This window comes from Cygnus olor, chromosome 2, assembly GCF_009769625.2.
Source record: "Cygnus olor isolate bCygOlo1 chromosome 2, bCygOlo1.pri.v2, whole genome shotgun sequence".
In the NCBI taxonomy this organism is placed as follows: domain Eukaryota; kingdom Metazoa; phylum Chordata; class Aves; order Anseriformes; family Anatidae; genus Cygnus; species Cygnus olor.
In genome coordinates, this window is record NC_049170.1 from 53288485 (window position 1) to 53306527 (window position 18043).

General features: G+C 42.5%; 1 protein-coding gene across 3 annotated transcripts in view; it reads left to right on the forward strand.

Annotated features, from left to right (window-relative positions):
- JARID2 (jumonji and AT-rich interaction domain containing 2) overlaps positions 1-18043 on the forward strand; it is a 212591-nt gene that overhangs the window by 8157 nt on the left and 186391 nt on the right. Inside the window, exon 1 of one of the 3 annotated variants that reach the window (XM_040546394.1) lies at positions 9659-9735. The exons of the other annotated variants lie outside the window; for them this stretch is intronic. The gene's annotated coding sequence lies outside the window, so the exon portion shown is untranslated. Of the gene's footprint in view, positions 1-9658; positions 9736-18043 lie in introns of those variants that run through there. 3 annotated transcript variants of the gene reach the window in all.

Genomic DNA, 18043 nt, shown 5'->3' on the forward strand with positions numbered 1-18043 from the left:
CTGAGCCAAGTTAGGATGACTGTATATTACAAGCGATTCATTTTTAGCTGTACTTGCAGATTAGTTCTGAAGCAGTGCGTGCTTTTAAATTAAGAACAATGGGAGTGAATTTGGAGCAACTATCAGCTGTTTCAACAATGTGCATATGGAAATCAGCTATGTGCCTATTTTAAAAATAGATTTAAAACAGATTTATGCGAGGGGGTAGAGGTATGCACTCCCCAATATTTCTGGGCTGTGTTGTGTACTGGCACTTCGACGTTTTTCTCCTTCACTGCCCACAAGAGCAGGGCTGTCTTCTCTGCCCTTTCCCACATTTGTGTTTGGGGGAGAAGAGAGACTTTTCTTTTCCCTCTGAGGACTGTGCTTTGTATTCTTCTGGATAAAAAAAAATAAAAAAATCTGCTACTGCTTTGAGTAAACCTCAGTCTGTCACGAGGCATCCTGCTAGTCACGCTGCATTTTGGGGACTCCAACCAAGACAGCAAGCTTTTGAGGCTCCTCAGTGTCAGGAGTTCAGTTTCCCCTGGGAACTCCACTGAAACAACGAGTAATGATTTTCTAGCCGTGTTTTTAAGAAATACAAACAGGAACTCGAAGGTGTAAAGCATGCAAGTCGAGTGCATTGCAACACACGGAATATTTTTTGAGGTCGCTACTAATAAAGTGGACAGAAACCACGAGTCTTAGGCAAGAGTCTGCCCAGAGTTTTGCTTTGATGAGATGCTTATCATTATTTTAATTAGTTGTTTCATTTAGCATATCACTTTTTATGCTGTTCTCATACGGGAAATCTTTATGCCCCAAAAGTGCATAGTCTAGAAATTGCATTTAGAGTTTTAAGTTGCTGCAGGCTGCCACCATATGTTTGTGGTGTTTTTTTTTTTTTTTTTTTCTTTTTTCTTTTTTTTCCCCCCCTTTTTATAAGGTGCCTGTTAGGCAGAGTAAGGGTGATTTAGAGAAGGGATATGCTTCGTTCTTTCTCACCTTTTTTATTTCACGGTTATTACTTTCAGCGACTTTGTCCCACTGAGTTCTTTTTGGTACATCAAAGTTGTAAGCCAAATCTCTCAGCTGCAGCGTGCATGCAGAAAACCCTATAATACAAATATTCAGCCCTGCACGTATGCCAGATCAATTAACTTCTTAGCTCAACTCGAGCTGAAAAAAAATAGCTCTGCTTCTGTTTTGGTTTGAGTGATACAAAACTTGGTCCAGACTTTGAGTTTACAAAACTCAAAGCCAAATAAAAAGAGCATTAGCTATTATTGTTTGCAAAGCTGACTGATAGCTGAGCTCATGTTATATGCAGTTCGTGTTTGGGTGACCTCCCAAACGACCGGCCCTAACGTGAATGTTTTCCTTAGAAGGGTGACATAGATGGACGCCCGAGATGTGGTTTTCTGGCTTGATAGGCACTCGTTTTCCTTCTGGGTGCGTGGTGATAATGATGAAATTCTCATGGCCTATTGCCATCGTGCGGGCTGGCTTTCTGAGACCGGGGAACATCCCTTTCATTTTCAGATACAAAGCAGAAGTTAATCTGTTGGAATAGCATTTCCTCTAATCATTTATTAAAAGCTGTACTAAACTCAAGACTGTAAGAAGGAGGTAGTTTTTCTGCTACTGAGACCTTTATGCTAAGTTAGAAAAGCTTTTACCAATGTTAATCTTTTGTTGGTTGTTCAACATGCAACGGGGACAGTAATATCACTTTGTAAGACAAGAGGCTCCCTGTTACTTAGAAGCTGGAGTTACAGCATGTTACAGTAACTGTTGCTCGTGAATTATTTATGGCGTGGAAGAAATAATGGTCATCCTAATGGCAAATAATTTTGAAGCTGGCTTTTTCTGTCTTCAACTCTGTCAGTGACGCCTTGAACCAGTAAAACCTACAAAAATAAGTATCTGTAGAGAGGAGCTGCCCTGTTCTGCTCCCCTCTTCTCCCCATCCATGCTGGGAAAGTCCTGTGTGAAGCTTTTGTATGTTGTCTTGGGTGACAGTCTCGCTAACGTGGAGGCCATTAATGCTAAAAATGCTAAATCTGCCTAATGCCGTGACTTTATGATCACATTAAACCAGCACTGTGCTGCAAGAAGTGGTTTAGCCTCTGGCTGTTCCCCCTCTCTTCTGCCGGCCAGCATTTATGCCAGGCGATAGCTCCTGTCGCAGGTTGGGAACTTGTCCAGGTTAAGAACAAACCGGCGAAATGCGGTTGACTTTTAATGTGGATTTGCTTAATGTTGCAGTTCGTGATGTAGCTGTAAAAGTGCTTGGGCTGGAGAAGGTGTTGCAGGGACTCAAATGGAGTGGCAAGGGAGTGGTTGGATCGCTTCTGTGAGCAGCAGCGTGAGGTTAAGTGGGCTGTGAAACGATGACTAAATAGGAGACAAGGTGCACGTTTTATTTCCTAGCAAACAAAATTAGCAGTCCTTGTCTATTTTAAGCATTGTTCAGGCATGGATTTTTCTGTGCTCGTCCTTCTGCTGGTGAATATTAAGTAAGATTGAAACGATGTTAGGCCATGCTGGTGAAAATGAAGCTGAAGATGTTTGGGCATGTGGTCATGGTAGTGCCATAATAATTCCCAAAGTGTTAAAATATGTTAGAAAAGGGTCAAAAATGTACCGCTGTTGTTGCATGTTATGCTTGCTTAGGTAGGATTTGACCGATTTAAAACTTGAACAGCGTAAGAAAAAAGAGGAAGAAAATAAAACATATAGCTGTGCTGCTGGAAGCTGAGTTCCACCCACCGTTAAATGTGGTAGAAGAAGCAGCACTCATCCTGAATGGAATTCTTTGTGGGACAGTACTTGCTTTTGGGTTGCCTTTGAATACACATGTGAACGCAGACGCACACATGACACGTGTGGTGCCCCATGGAAGTGAAGCCGCTGCACCCTTCTACTTCCTACAACAAAGACCTGCTTACAGAGGGAGCTCCTCCGGAAATTTCCCATGGCTTTCTTAGCTTTACCACTGCAGAGCAAGTTCTGATAGCTTCTCTTGTTAAAAAGTCTATTGAATGCGCAGGAGAACTGACATGCTAATTATGTATTTTGCCCCGAGTTCCCTAGTAGTGTGAGAAGGCCAAACCATGCCAAATCGAGAAGCTACAAAAAACAAGGTCTCCTTTAACTGTAGGTACATCAGGATGTGGCATCACATGTCTTTTTCTCACCACTGAAGCCAGCGCTGGTGACTTTACTGATCTTTCCTGTGTGATACAGTTCTCAGCGTGTTTCGCCCCTACCAGTATAACTACAGAGCTTCATATGAAACACAGTCACCGAAATTATCTGGCTTAAAAAGTAATTATGCCTTTATTCTCTTCCTTTCTCTCCCTCTCCTCGTCTTTAAATGACGTGGTTTTATTGCAAGCCTGCCAAGGCTCTTTAGTGGCACAGTTCAGGGGATGGTGGGGCACAAAGCCCCCCTTTGGCTTTGCTGTGGTTTAGGAACACATGTGTGGAACTGCACCCTCGGTTTCGATCTGGCAAGGCACTGCAGCACGTGCCTGTCTCAAATACATGAATACTCTTACTGACGTCAATTGAAGTACTTGGAGCTTGCGAGTTAAGCACATGCCGAAGTGCTTCTCTGGACTCGAGATTTTGCCATTCCTGTTTAAGAGAGTGTCTAAGTATTTGCAGGCAGGAATGCTAGCTTTTTTTTTTTTTTTTTTAAAAGAGGGTGATAGCCATTTAATGGTTTTCGTGGCTTTACTGGATGTAGTCTTGACTGTTCGATTTGTGTGTGTGAACAGTTTCTTTTTCTTTTCCAGTGTCTTCTCTTAATATTTCCTTTAAATGCAATCACTGTTCTTTTCTTTTGTTACTCTTATCTTCATTACAATGTACACATGCGTATAGTACCAGTGTTTTTTTATCCTTCTATTTTTTTGTTGTTTTGTTTTTAGTCCCATGCTTTTCTTTCTCTCACTTGTGTGTATTTCTCTGAGTGGGCTTCTTTATCCATGTTGCTGTCTGAGGACATCAGCTCTTAATGAAGTTGTTGCCACCTCTTTGCAAGAAAACGAGGCGAGCTGTTGTCGCAGTAACTTTTTGCTTTTCCTGAGGGCCAAAGGGGGAGGCATGGAGCCGTTCCTGCAGTTCGTTCTGGGGGCAGCTCCATAGGAAATACTTGGGAAGGGGAGGGATTGCACTGTCTCTACTTGTCTCTCGAGCCTGTGTGCACAATTTAAGCGCTGGCTATGGAAAATGCTGGCTGCTTGCTTACATTATGCAAGGCTCAGCAAACTGTAATGCACATCTGGGCAAATACTGTGGAGGAAAAGTAGAACGTGGCCCTGCTTATCCCTTTTTACAGTGCCTGTATGAACTTTTGGGAAATCAATTCCTGCTGATGTGAGCATTCAGGAAAAGCTAATTTCATAATTCATATACATTAAAGCTTTTATTTATAAAACATTGATATACATGTTCCTTCAGTCAAGAGCAGCGTTATGTGACAAAACTGACAAGCCATATAAATCGGTGCACAGTTTCCACTGCTGAAAAGTTCCTCGAGTACGCCCTTCCAAAATAACTAACAGTGGTCGGATTTCTTCCAGGCTGGATGGCAGACCGGTCCTAATGATTTCTAGGCCCTGTTGCTCTGGAGAGCGTGAATGTGATTTTCAGCATAAATTTGTTAAGAAAAATATGGTCTCTGAAAGTCTTCTGGGTAATATAATTTCTTTATATCTTACTTAGATTTTCATTATAATACTACTTTAACTGGCTCCTGTGAAGGCTGGTGGTGTATCATCCAGCAGGAGAAAATGTGTTTATGATGTAGGTAATCATTTTTTCCCCATCACAAGCATCTTTTCTTATATCCTTGTTGATTCCTCTTCCTTTTGTGGTGTCATTTTAAGCCCATTACTCTTGCAGTCAAGGATGCAGTAAAATTAATTCCCTGTGGGCATTTTGGAAATTACTGGTTCGCTAATTTGGATGGAGGAGAACGAAGGGATAAACTATTATTTCTTTTCTTTACCAACTTGTCTCAGATCCTGCCAGGGATGAGTCTGGCGTTTTCTCCCCGTACAGACAGCCCATCTGTTAATGCATAATAACCCTTGGTGCCTAATGACTGTTCGGGCCGTTCCTGCTAGGGTTTGCTTCCCGCTCCAAAGGGGATGAGGAGCGGTGTTCCTGCATGCATGCCTGTCCATACATGTCCAGTTTTCCCCTACAGAATAGCGGCGAGTTGACCACAGGGATTCCCAGCAAAGTGGTCATCTCTTTTTTTTTCTGAAATTAAAAAAAAAAAAAAAAAAAAGGATTTTTTTCTGAACTTGCCTTTGGTTCTTTCCTTCTGTCCTCCTTGTGTCCCCGTCCAGCTTGCATGACTGTGTGTAGCTCTGTGGTACTGACCGAGGTACCTCCTGGTTATCAGCTCTGCAGAATCCGTCTCCTTCCCATGTGCTCTTTTCAGGGGCACTTCAAAGAGTTGTCATTTTAATCACCTGCACGCTACAAGCATGACTGCAGCTACATCTGGGACTTTGTCAGGGAAGCATGAGCCTAGCGTGCTCAGCCCTGGAGAGCTCACCTGCCCTCCAGCACAGTTTGTGAAACCGAGGTTAGTATAATGTGAGAAAAATGGCAGGGATGTGTATCCGTGGTCGGAGTCCTGCTCACGGCGGGGATAGCTTGTCCTGTGTTCCCAGTTAGGTCCTGCCACTGCCCCCGTCCCTGTCTTTTGCCGTCTCAGCAATACTTTTGCTGCTTTTACTTCGGTTTTCTCCCCCTGTTATAGTGCCGTGGTCGTGTTTTCAGAAATAGCTGATTTACAGCCTCAGTAACAGGCATGATGGCTTCCTAGGGAAGTGCTTCTCCATCTTGTACAGTGGAAGAATATACTTCAGCTCACTATGCTGTTGTCTTTGGAAGAGGATTTTGAAGATGTTTGTTCAGGCAGGCTTTTGAAGGTTTTCTAGTACTCGCTCTTAACTATCCTATCTATGGGTGATTTATCACCATTCTTCTGTTTCCACAAAGCAGTCAGTTGCATCTGGGTTGAAAGGTTATCCTTTTTCTTTAAATGGCTTCATATTGTGCACTACTTCTTCCTTCCTTTATTCCATGTTCCCCAAACATCCAGATATTTTTTTTTCCCATCAGAAGGACACAGTATTTTAATCAGGAACTCACATATTGCAAAGCTGAAGCAAAGCAGTGTAGCACTGCAGCTTTGAAAACTCATTATTCTGTGGAAGAATGGTATTAGGATAGTTTTCCAAATTTCCAATCCACTGACTTTCTCAGTGATTAGATCACCTTCTTCAATGAAAGCAAGGATCCTCAGTGAATCCGAGGGAGTTAATACGTAGTTTAATTTCAACACAAATGAACAATGTTAAGCCCATGTATAAACTATTCTAGTTAAAAGAAGAAAATAATAGGTGATCTCTTGAGGCAGCCCTTTGAAACAAGAAGTAATATCTTATACATTTTTAAGTACATAAGAAAGAAGATTGAATAGCCGGCGTTATTTGAGACAAAAGGCTGCAAGAACATCTCCAAGGTTGGCTGACTGTGGACGGCGTCTAGTCAAGAGAGTCTTGGTTGTAACAGACTGGTTATCCGGGCTCCTAAAACTGTCATAGATAAGAGAATATAAAACTGTCAGAAACATGGTTTTAAATCTGTATCTCGCAGGTTGCTTTCATTTGTACGAGTCTCGTTGCTTTTAATTATTTATTTATTTCAGTCGGTTTGGTGGTTTGTTCGTGCAGGAAGTCCCCAGAGATAAACGAAGAAAATTTCCTCAATGAGTCTTCCTTTAGGTTCTCAAAGGTACGGGTATCAGCTTTCAGAGTCACCAGTTGCAAAACTTTAGCTGTCTTCACATATTTCAGACTTGCTTTATGCCACAGCAGGAGAAAGTTCTCCGGGACGAGCTAAACGCTGTAGTGCTTCACTCCGTGGTACTTCCCAGTGCCTGGCTTGTCTAATACTGATCCGAGGAAACTGTCCCAGCCCTTCTGTGTTGGTGAGAAGATGGATAACTTAGCTGTTCTTTCTGTGGAAGACTCACGTGCCTGGCTCTTTCTGGACTGGGCTGAAGATCTGCTTTATCATCACTCGTGAAAAGTTACCTCTGCCCAAGTTCCCTTGGCACAGCCAGTCTCTTTGTTATTGTCAGTTTAACTTTCTGGTGTGGAGCAAATATTACTAGAACTTAATAAACAGCTTGCGTTTGGGTGACTATTACTGTTGTTACAGAAGTGGTACAAGGTTGGTTGCTCATTGATTTATGCTTTTTGGCCATCTTCCAAGATGAAACTAACTTCATTACACAAGACTTTCAGAACAGTACAGAGCTGTCCATTTATTTCCTTCAACTGTTACTGAGCTGACAACTTGCCTTTGGAGGGTCATATATTCAAAAGCTGCCAATTGGGTCTTACTTCATTTTAGCCAAATGTGGCACAGAGCCTGAAGTTCATTCCCCCCCTTATTTTTCTTGATTTTTTTTTAACCTTCTGCTCTCTCTCCCTCTTCCTTCAACTTCCCTTCTACTCATTTCTTCCTGCCAATAATACTAAAGGCCCAGGAACAGAAACAATGCCACAAATGAAAAGAATTAGGTTGTTTTGTTGTTGTCATTGTTGCTGCCTGTAATTTTGGTTTCTGCTAATAAGACATTCGTTTCTCTGACTGTATCAGTTCTGCATTGTGGAGGAACGCAGGGGTTTCAAAAATGGTAAATGAAAGACGGTTTTCATCTTGCTGTTTCTGCTAACCATACTTCCATCTATCTCTAAGCTGGCTGCTGATTTCCAGATTGCTCCTTGTGACATTTTGTTATCCTTCTCATGCTTCATCAGTTCTCTTTGCTGCTCCTTTAGCACCTTTACTCTGTAAGTTGCCGTTTGGAAGCCTGTAAGAAGTCATCATCTGAAAATCTGCATACTTGGCTGAGTAATCAATCCACTGGAAGGTGGAGAAATGGGGAAAAGACAAACCACAGACAGTACCTGCCTGGGTACTCTTTGAGATTGGGAAGTGTATTTCTGCGGTGATACCCAGAGAAATGGTTTCATCACAACACTGAGAAGCTGTGATGACAGCCTGAAGAGTTTTTCGTGCTGTTGGGATACACCTTGGATTCTTCTCAGTGCTTTTCACAATACTTGGCAGCTACTTTTCCATGTCTTTGTGCATTCTTGGAAAAAGTGCATGTTTTCATAGTTCAGGCTTACAGAAGTGTTTTCAATAGCCAAGCAAGATGAGCCGAATATTCTGTTTTATAAACAAAGTTTGCACAGATGTTGACAGTATTTGCCCAAGGTCGCGTGGTGCAGCTGTAGATGAACCAGGGTCAGATTGGAAGGTTCTCAGCATATATGCACGTGTCTTCCTTGTAGCACATGTTGTAGACAACTTTATTTGGATCTCTCTGGCCCCTCTTTTAAATGGGATGTTAAATGCAAAGAAAGACTAGAGTTTCAGTTCTAAAACAGTGCATTCTGAGAACTCTTTTCCAATTAATTACTTTCAAATTAATTTTTCTAACTACTTCCCAACTCTTTTCTCACTACACTTTTATGCACTTGTAAACTAGAAAAATAACATCATCAATATCTCTCAGATTCCTTCCCCTCTCAAGATTGATAATTTTTATAGTTATTTTAACTTCTAGTTGTTTGTAGGTTCATTTTATAGAAGTTTGTTTTATAACTTCAATGGGGCTTATTTCTTAATTTCACTTTGTTTCCTACTTCAACAATATTCTGTAATTACCTGATTCACTGTGGTTGTGTGTAAATGAAACTATGAAATCTGATGTCAATTAGCAATCAATATGAAATCTGGTGTCAATTAGCAATCAATGTGGCATCCATATTTTTAAATGTTATAAATTGCCTATTAGTGCTAATTTTACAGGGCATCTCTATCTCAGTTCTTAATGTAATGCAGAATATTTTACAATAATGCCTAGGTTAACAATGATAGTCTTGCTGTATTGTGCAAAAAAGGCTTCTGTGCAGACCCAGCTGGGTTTCAGGCTTAATTCATTGCTCTATGGTGGGATCACCACAGCTGCTGTGGGGCCTTTACAAATGCAAAAAAGCTGTCAGTGTTTGTTTCATCAGATGCATAAGTGATGAGGCCAAGTTGAGGAATCCATTCCAGTGTGCGGTGCGCATGCTGTAGGCATTATTGTTTACAGAATTAGAGTCTTAATGCTTTAAAATACTTTGTGCATATTTTGCCTCGGAGCAAAATATTTTAGGAGTAAGACGGTTTCAGGATCCTATTCAGTTTAGTCCAGTCTTTTAACAGCGTTTGGCTTGAATCGTGTAAATGTGCGTAGCTGAATTACTGTGTGCTGTACCTGGTTCTGTTGTGAGTAATTCAGTTCTCCTCCTGACTTGTTTTCTTTCTTTCTTTCCTTTTTTTTTCCCCTGCTAGAACTTTAATTATTATAAGCAAACACAATCAAATAATTGCAGGGCTTTAATGCAGATTTTTTCCCCTCTTAACTGTCAACAGGATGAGTTGCACTAACAGTCTCCTATGGTCCCCAGAAGTCAGAGTATTTCTTTTGGCTGTCAAGGCTTGAACAAGCTTCCTTCCAGCCAATTAGAGAGTAACGATGATTGGTTTCAGAGGGTGCCTCTTAAGAATGCAAAGCATGCCTGCACTGTGGGGCTGAACACACAGTTTCTGCACCAATGCTGCCTTCCTTTGCTTGAGGCACCAGGAATGTAACATGGAGTAGGTCTTTTGCTTACATGATGCCAGAATGGCTTTTTTTTTTTTTTCCTTTTTTTTGGGGGTCGGGGGGAGGCTGTTTGGTTCTTGAATTGTTTTTTCTCTCGGAGCGTTCATGTGATCTTTCCGTCTTTGTTGCAGTCTGTTGGCTGCGTGCACAAGGTTTCATTAGGGCACACCACTGTTCCCCGTATCGTGTAACTCCACTGATAATAGGCATTGCAGGAATTTTAACTAATGCGCTGGTTAAGCCGTTGTCGCTATGATTTTATTAAATGTGCTTGCAGCATGGAATTTTGCTAATGCTGCAGTGATCTGTTATGCAAATTGAATGTAAAAATGGGCTGGTGGGGATTTGTTTGCTGTGTGTTGGAGACCTATCTCTCTTCCATTTGGAAATGAAGCGAGTTAAATAGTGCTGTGGAAACGTCCACACAGCCTTTGCTTTCCTTGTTGGGGGGTGATATTGTCAATGAAGGGGCCGAACTCGGTTTGTAGGGAGGCACGTTTGGCTGCAAACGTGCTCTCTGCTTGTCAGCGTTTCAGCAGGCATGTGCTGGGCGAGTCGCACAACGTGAGTTTAGAGTAGCTGAGGCACAGCCGTGCACGAATTAGATTATGAGATTTATTCTGGCTGCTTGTCATGGGCCAGGCAAAGCTGTGGTCTTTCTCAGTTCGGCTCCGCTGCTGTAACGCGGGCAGATTCCTATGCTGGGCAAACGGTGTCTCGCTTGGCGCATGGCCGGTGATACCAGCGTTAGCTGGCCGAGCTGCTGGCCTGCAGCGTGTTCCCAGTTGAAATCCGCGAAGAGAGGATGCTCTCGAGTCAGGGGCGGGGGCAGCTCGCCTTCCTTCACAGGGCTGCGGCCTCATGCAGCAGTGGAAGGAAACCCCTGCCTGGCAGCAGATGCCCTCTCTCCATCCCCTTTCTGCACCTCATTTACAGGAGCTGCCGTTTATTTCCCTGGGAGTGCCTGATACCATTCTGCTATTTCATGGAGGTGGGGCAGGGAGCTGGGGGAGCTGAGCTCTCCGTGCTGGGTCCATCCCTCCTGTTTATAAATTTGGGTTTCAAACCTCAATCGATGAAACCGCAGCGTGACGTTTTCTGTGGACTTGACAGCGATGGCAGATGGACTGAATGTTTTTCAGGAAAAAAAAAAAAGGCAAAACAAACAAAAAACCCTCACCTCCTTAGCAAAAGGTTTCTCCCTTTCCTTAACATCAGGGTCCTGTTCTTCCTTCTGTTACAGTCATTTAGCTTTGATTGTGTGGATGGAGGTAAACTGTCTGAAGGCATCGTGGGGCCTTTGTGGTTTTGGGGCAAAAAAAATTCAGCACAGTTCAAAGTGCCCTTTAGTTCATGTGAGGCTGAGCCATGAAGCTGCCATTTCAGGTGCACCCGTGGTGTGGTGGATAAGCTGCTACTTGGGCTCGGTCTTTCCTGATCGATTTTGGATAATCGTCAGGCTTCGGTTATGTAGAAAAGTAGGAAGAAAAATCGAAAATACTAATGCAATTACATGTGTTGGTGTTGAGGTGTTACCATCTCTGGCAAATTTACGTGAAGCGATGTCACGCTGCTGTGAGTGAGCTTGAGTTGGAGCTGGTTCATGGGAATCTATTTCAAACAAAACCAAATTATCTACAGTGTAATTTCTTTTTAAAAGCGTGTATTGTTGTCTAACCGGGCTTCAGAAAAACTCAAATTTTGAGCCAAATCAACTTTGTGGTTTCCTGTTGCCCTTTGGGTTGCTGGTGCTGTGCCAAATAGTGCTGGTAAAGACAAGGCTTTAGTAGTTACATAAAGCCTTGGGTTTAGCTGTCCTGAAAAGTGCAGGAGCGATGTTTTAGGTATAGTTAAGCATTTTTATTACTATTTATTAATATTCCCCACCGCTCTGATATGCTAAGCCGCTAATGAGAAAGTAATGGAGATCGGGATTCTGGCTTTAACTTCAGACTTGTACTCTGAAAGCCGATGCTTTTACCCTTGTCAGCTTTAATGCTGATGCTTGCTACGGCAGTGTCTGGAATGTATTTCATCATACTAGGCTGTGTTAAGCAATTGTCCCCTTGTTGGTGAATTGGCTCTTGATGGAGATTCAGAAGAGCTTATTTTAATTAGGCTTTGTTTGAAAACATGGCTCAATCTACTAATTGAGGTAGGTGCTACTTCCCTGTGGACTTCTCCCAGCGTTAATACATACTTGCTTTTTAAGCATACTATTTCTTCTGCCCTGTTTGTGTAAGGGAGAAGCAACTGTGTAGCAAGACATTACTGTTTTCTTCCTAAAATAAGCTACTAAAAAATCTTAAAGAAGCACACAGAAACAATATCTCAAAATGCTCTATTGGGAAGATGGATTTGGGATGAGCAGCATGGAGGTTGCGGGGTGTTACTAGCTAAGCACCAAGGCTTTGGAGACAAATTGGCCTTTGGGAGGTGGTACTGAGCACAGAAAACACCCATGTATGCTCTCTGAGGCAACGCACTTTTTTTTTTCATTGATTCCCACCATCACCAGTGTGCTCACCCCTTTCTTAGTAATTTGAACGTAGGAGAGCGCTTCTTTCTGTGGTTTGGTTGACAGAAAGCATGTTCATACGTGGCCACGGTGGCTGCTTTTCTGCTGTACCGCTTAGCTAGCGTTCAGGACTGAGGGAAGCACAAAACAAACTGAAAATCTTTTAGATGTTTTAATTAAAAGTGATGGAAGTGGAGAATTAGAGCCGCTTCTGTGCGAGGACGGCTTATTCAAACATGCGGCTTAACCAGTTAGACTGCAAGGTGGAAAATGCTGGAGATTGTATATCTGAATTAAGCAATTTTAATTTGGTCTTTCATCTGTGTCATTACTGAGGGATATCCTGCAGGCTGGTTTAATGAACTCAATCTAGAGGTGTGTAGAGGCACATCTCTTTGCTTGACAGCAGCAAGATGGCATGCTATGACTGGCAGACATATCTTCAGCTTGTGTAATTGTCTGCTCTTGTCATATGATGACAAATGGAGCGATGATCATATTAAACAACAAAAAAGTTCAAAGTAACACGAAGGCTCTGAATAAACTCTTGGAATCAAAGAGATTCTCACATGACAGCATGTCAGCATGGGTATTTTTAGCCTGCATTAATGCAGCTATAGGAAACTCCCCTCCCCCCCGTAGTATCGCCGTGTGAAGTTAGATGTCAGGCAGAGTTTTTAGCCTAAATTCCCCACTTCCTACAGGTGTGGGAGCCTGTCTCATCAGCACTCGGTCTGTCGCACATGTGAGCAAAGAAGAACTGTCCCAGGTCAGCAGTCTGGAGCAGGGAAAAAAAAAGATTCTAACTGAAGTTTGTCTGTTGACAGACAAATCTGTATTTTTTTTTTTTAATGAGCTTCTTCCAAAACCAGATGCAATGAAGATGAGCTCATGCAGAAAAACTTCATCAGAAGCTGAGCATCGTTTGGAGTTGTGGCAAATACATTTGAGGGGAATAGAAATTCCCTTGTTTTCCCCTTTATCTGTCCAGCTTTCTGTCTGGTCGTGGAGACGAGCTAATGCACTTGTGTGCAGTATGGTATGAGGTCATGGGGTCTAGTGAAGAAATTGTCTCTTTGATCAGACAGAAGTCAAGTATCCTATTAAGAGAAATATTTTTCCTTTTGCAAGTGAGAGGATTCTGCAGACGGGAAACACCCTTCTGAAAATCTAGGAAAGTTGTTTTGAAACAAAATGCACTTCTAGAGCATTGGGCAACAGGGGCTGCGAAGTCAAGAGCTAAGGGGACAGAAGCTTTGTTTTCTTTTTTCTATTTTTTTCTTTATTTTTTTTCAGAGGAAGTGGGACTATGGGAGCATAAATAACCCCGAGGAAAAACAAGTGATACAGAATACCAGTTTTATTCACTTATTGGCTCTTAAAGTTCCACTTTTTCAGGGTGATATCTCTGACACAAGTTTAATTAAGACCTCCCCCCCCCCTCTTTTTTTTAGGTAATCTGATGGTGGGGGAAAACATGTTTTCAGCAATTCAAAAACCACATATGCTCCAACATGTGGACAGAAGAAAACTTTCTCTTCTGAATGCTTTATCTGTAAGCTTCAGAGAAAATGCCTTTATTTTTGGATTGCCATGCTTGTGTGATGGCCAGGCCCCAGCAGCACGTTTTAGCTGCTGTTCTCCAAAAAGCCTTTTTTAGGGCAGCTGCCCTGGAGCTGGCCACTGGAGTTCCCAGCTCCAAATTCAGTAGCTTCGCTCATGTCAAAACTGGCCTTAAATACAGCCTTTTTCCTTGGGCGTAAAAGCTTTTCCCATTGTTGATTGTGTTCGTAAGTGGCAGGAAAATGCTTTGTCGTTGTGCTTTCTGAAGTATCCTTCGTTTACTTTGTATTTGAATTTTTTTTTCCTGTGGTTCTGTAGCGGTTTAATTGCACTGAGAACAGCGCTTTGCACATGTACGCCTCATTAGCTGGTACAGCTGGGACTCTCAATTTCAGCAAAAAAGTAGTCTTAGTCAAAAGAGTGCCTGTGTAAAAATAGCACTGTGCTGCTACTCAACAGTTAAACTTGGGTGAAATATGTCACTTCACTACATCTATGTGCATTAAGCCTTTTAACACGTTGACAAAGCTTATTTCTGTTATCTGTTTTATTCTTAACATGGTACAACATACACCTTCTGCAGAAATCCACGTAGCTACTGCTTTGGCACAAATAAGGCTGTATCTGTATCAAGAAAAATATACTCTGTTAGGTTAATTTTAACATTGCACCTGATTAGTTCATGTCCACTTTTAAAAATGTGCTAACGCAGTATTTTCTGATATGGAGGAGAAGCAAAAGAGCAGGACTTGGTTTTGATTAATGCTCATTTCAACGTTGAAGAATCCTGAATTTTAGAATTGTTGTTGCAGGAAAAAGTTTCATCTCAGAGCTACAGAAAAAAACATTTTTACTCTTATTGTACCTGAATGTTTTGATACAAAGGGCCATGGAGAGAGCTGGTAAAGCTGGACTCTGCGTTGCTGCCGAAGCTGTGTTTGGCATCTGAATGAACCCCAGGAAGATTGACTGCCTTTGCCCTCTTTCTAGTAGAGAAGAAAATTTAGGACTAGACTTGATAAAGCCCCAAAAAGAAACAAAGGTAATTGTGCCTATGTGCTTCTTGTATGGCTTGAAAAAGAGGTGGTAGATTAATCAGAGGTGCGGTTCAGCATCTGGACTGTTCATGCAAAGGTGAGAGGGAAGATGGAGGTAGGATGTGGAGGGCTGTAAAGTGTGAAACATCAGAGGAAAGGGAATCAGGCAAGAAATGCAAAGATGGAGGTGGCCGAGCCAAAGTTATAAATGCAATTTCTATGAAATATTCTGACGGGATTCATCAATGTGAAGTGAAAGAATATTGCAGTAATGGAGAAAGAAAAGAGTGAGAGCCTTGCACAAGACGTTGTAGCTCCAAGGAAGATTTAGAATCGTAGTCTGCAAAGTTTTGCATGAGGAATTGGCAAGACTTATCCCTGGTATGAATAGCAGTGCTTACAGAGGGGTTTGAACCACCTGATAACCATATCGTGTGTTGCGTGACAGGCTTTCACTAAGTTGCAGGATTTTACAAAACTGTTCTCGCAGTGATGTGCAGTGAGGTGGAGGCTGGTTCTGTTATGACTCTCCCAACAGTAAGGGGAAGAGATTGTCAGCTCTTAGATCATCCGTCTTCACTTTGACTACAGAGAGAAAACATTTGGAAAAGGTAGAGGTATTGTCTCCCGGGACACTAGAAAACAGCACGTTTACCATGATAAAAATTGAACTTACTCCATGCCTCAGCAGTGATTTCCACGTTGGTTTTAATCTGAGATTCATTTACACACAGACCGGTCTCTTTACGTGTGGTGGGTGCTGTTGTTGACTGGCTTGCCAGCACGCAGTTGAGTGCTCTTGGTTAACATCACTCATCAACCACTTGTGCGATTGTTGCGTGTTGGTCAAGATGACTGCGTGGCGTCCTGTGGTTGAGCAGCATGAATCTGGAATTCGCTGTGCTGGAAAGGAGGCATCTTCTCCGTTCATCCTCTGCTTCTCTTTACCCGTGTTACTAATAGAGTATGTGGGTGTGTACAGATACACATACATGTGTGTGGCCCAGGTGAGGGTATACTGTAAGGATTCTACCAGCCCGAGTGCAGTGGGAAAGCTCCTGTGCAGTAATATAGGGAAGGTTCACTTGGAAAGCAGCTGCTGTGAGGTTTCTTCCATCCCTTTTTTTTTTTCTCTCACCCGTGTTACTTTAGCTGGCTTCTATCCTTGTGTCTCTCATGTTCTTGTTAATTTTCTTTCGTACTTGGACGTGTCCTTTGATCCTATATTGGTGTCATTATGGGAGTATGGGATCCTAGCCAGTTTGCGGGGCCATAAAAGGGCCATCATGTACATCTGATGAGAAGAGGTTGTAACCCATTCTGCATGCATTGTTATAAAGCTTAGTTCGGGACTATGTGAACAGACTTGCTAAAAAATAGTCTGAAACCATCATTTCGTTCTTCAAAATAATACGCTGCATCTTTCCTTCTTTCTCTTTTCTCCCATCTTCTGCCCTTACCCCTTCACAGAAATTCACTTTCACAATTTCAGTGCAAAAATGCATCTCTAGACTATTGGGCAAGGCTTGGGGAATCCTTATCCCTGTAGTTGACGCATTATGGTGCATTGCCGTTATTTATTTTACGGCAGCTCCCAGGACTCCCAAAGCCTTCATAGGTTGTCTGTCGCTTCTAGGCTAGTTGCAGCGGCTGACATACTGATTTAATACGAAAATGTGTTAATTTCACAGCATTTCTGATCTGATTCTGAAGCCACCTATTCGTATTGGATTCATGTAAATATTTTGGGAAGGATCTTTTTCCATTCTGTAGGCAGCAGTATTTAACCAAAATACCAGTAGGTGATAACTAGGGGCAGGATTAGTCCCTGCCTTCACCTACAGATGGTAGGTTGAGTGCCCAAAGGATAAAAGCAGTACAGCCAAACACTCCTGCTACTTACTTCAGTGTCATTTATAGAATTTTGAACTGTGTGCTAAGGAAGAATAAAGAGAACATAAGTGTATTATTGCTCCTCTTATAACACTTCAGTAGGATAAAGAGAGAGAGAGGAAAAAAAACTTCAATAGCTGTGATGATAGCCTGCCAGAGTAAATGTTGGCTCAGAAGCAACTGTGGTAATGTAGCTTTTTCTCTAAATCTGTTTGCATTAAACTAGAGCAGGGCCAGGCTGAGGAGTGAGTTTCTCTGCAGTGGTGTCTCTGGCTCCAGAGCGGGCTGGGCTGTGTGCTTCCCCCTTCCTTGGCATCCCTCTCAAGCCCTTGGGGCTGAGCAGGTGAGGCTGGATGCTCCATCAGTCTCTCGGGTGACAGTAGGGCAATTTATCTTGTGCCCACTGCCGGGGTGAAGAAGGGCATCTGCACAGGCAAGATTTTGCACTTAGATGTGGAGCTTACTAATAACATGATAAAATAATAATTTTAATAAAAATACATGGTATGAAGCATGCGGGCTGCCATGTGTCTCAGTCTTTGGTATCTGACATCTGGCTTTACTTCTGGATTGTTGGGTGTGAGTTCAGCGTTTGTCTGCTCTTACAGCTAAGGCGCTCTACTGCTTTTAGGACTATATAAATAGAGGAGCTGTTTATAGGCAGCTTCTGAAATACATGGGGAAGTGACCATTTTTAGCATTTTAATTTGAAACACGTGTAGATGCAAGTTACCGTCTTATTTATTTAGTCTCTTATGGGATCAGAGGGAGAGAAACATCTTCGCTGTGTACAAAGGCTTCCCCAGTCTGCAGAGAGATGTTCTCGCTGCCAGTGGCTGCGGTGGTGGCCGTGACGTGAACATCGCCCAGCGGGAAGCATGCTGCTGTTTTGCAGTCCTTTTAAGCTGGTGGCTGAAGGAGAGACTTTTGGTGTGGTCTTAAAACTGTTCAGCGCTGCTTTGGCTAGTTCAGAGGTATTAGGTTTGAGAGGAAGGTGTCGTCGAAAGGAGAAAACGTGCCTCGAGGCTGGCAAACGTGAAGGTAAATGGGAGACTGCTTGATTTTTAGGTTAAATTGTGGTCGTTACAGCAAACGCAGTTTCCTGTTCAGTTCTAGGGAGAAACCAAAAGACCCGTGGAAATAAATCAGGTACAAATACAACCTCTGGGTGAGAAACAACCAAACAACATTTGTAGTAGGCCTTGTGAGCATAGACCCACAGAAGTTGCATGGGCTTGACCTGGCCTGAGCTAGAAAGGAAATAAAAACACAAATTCCAGAGATGCCCTG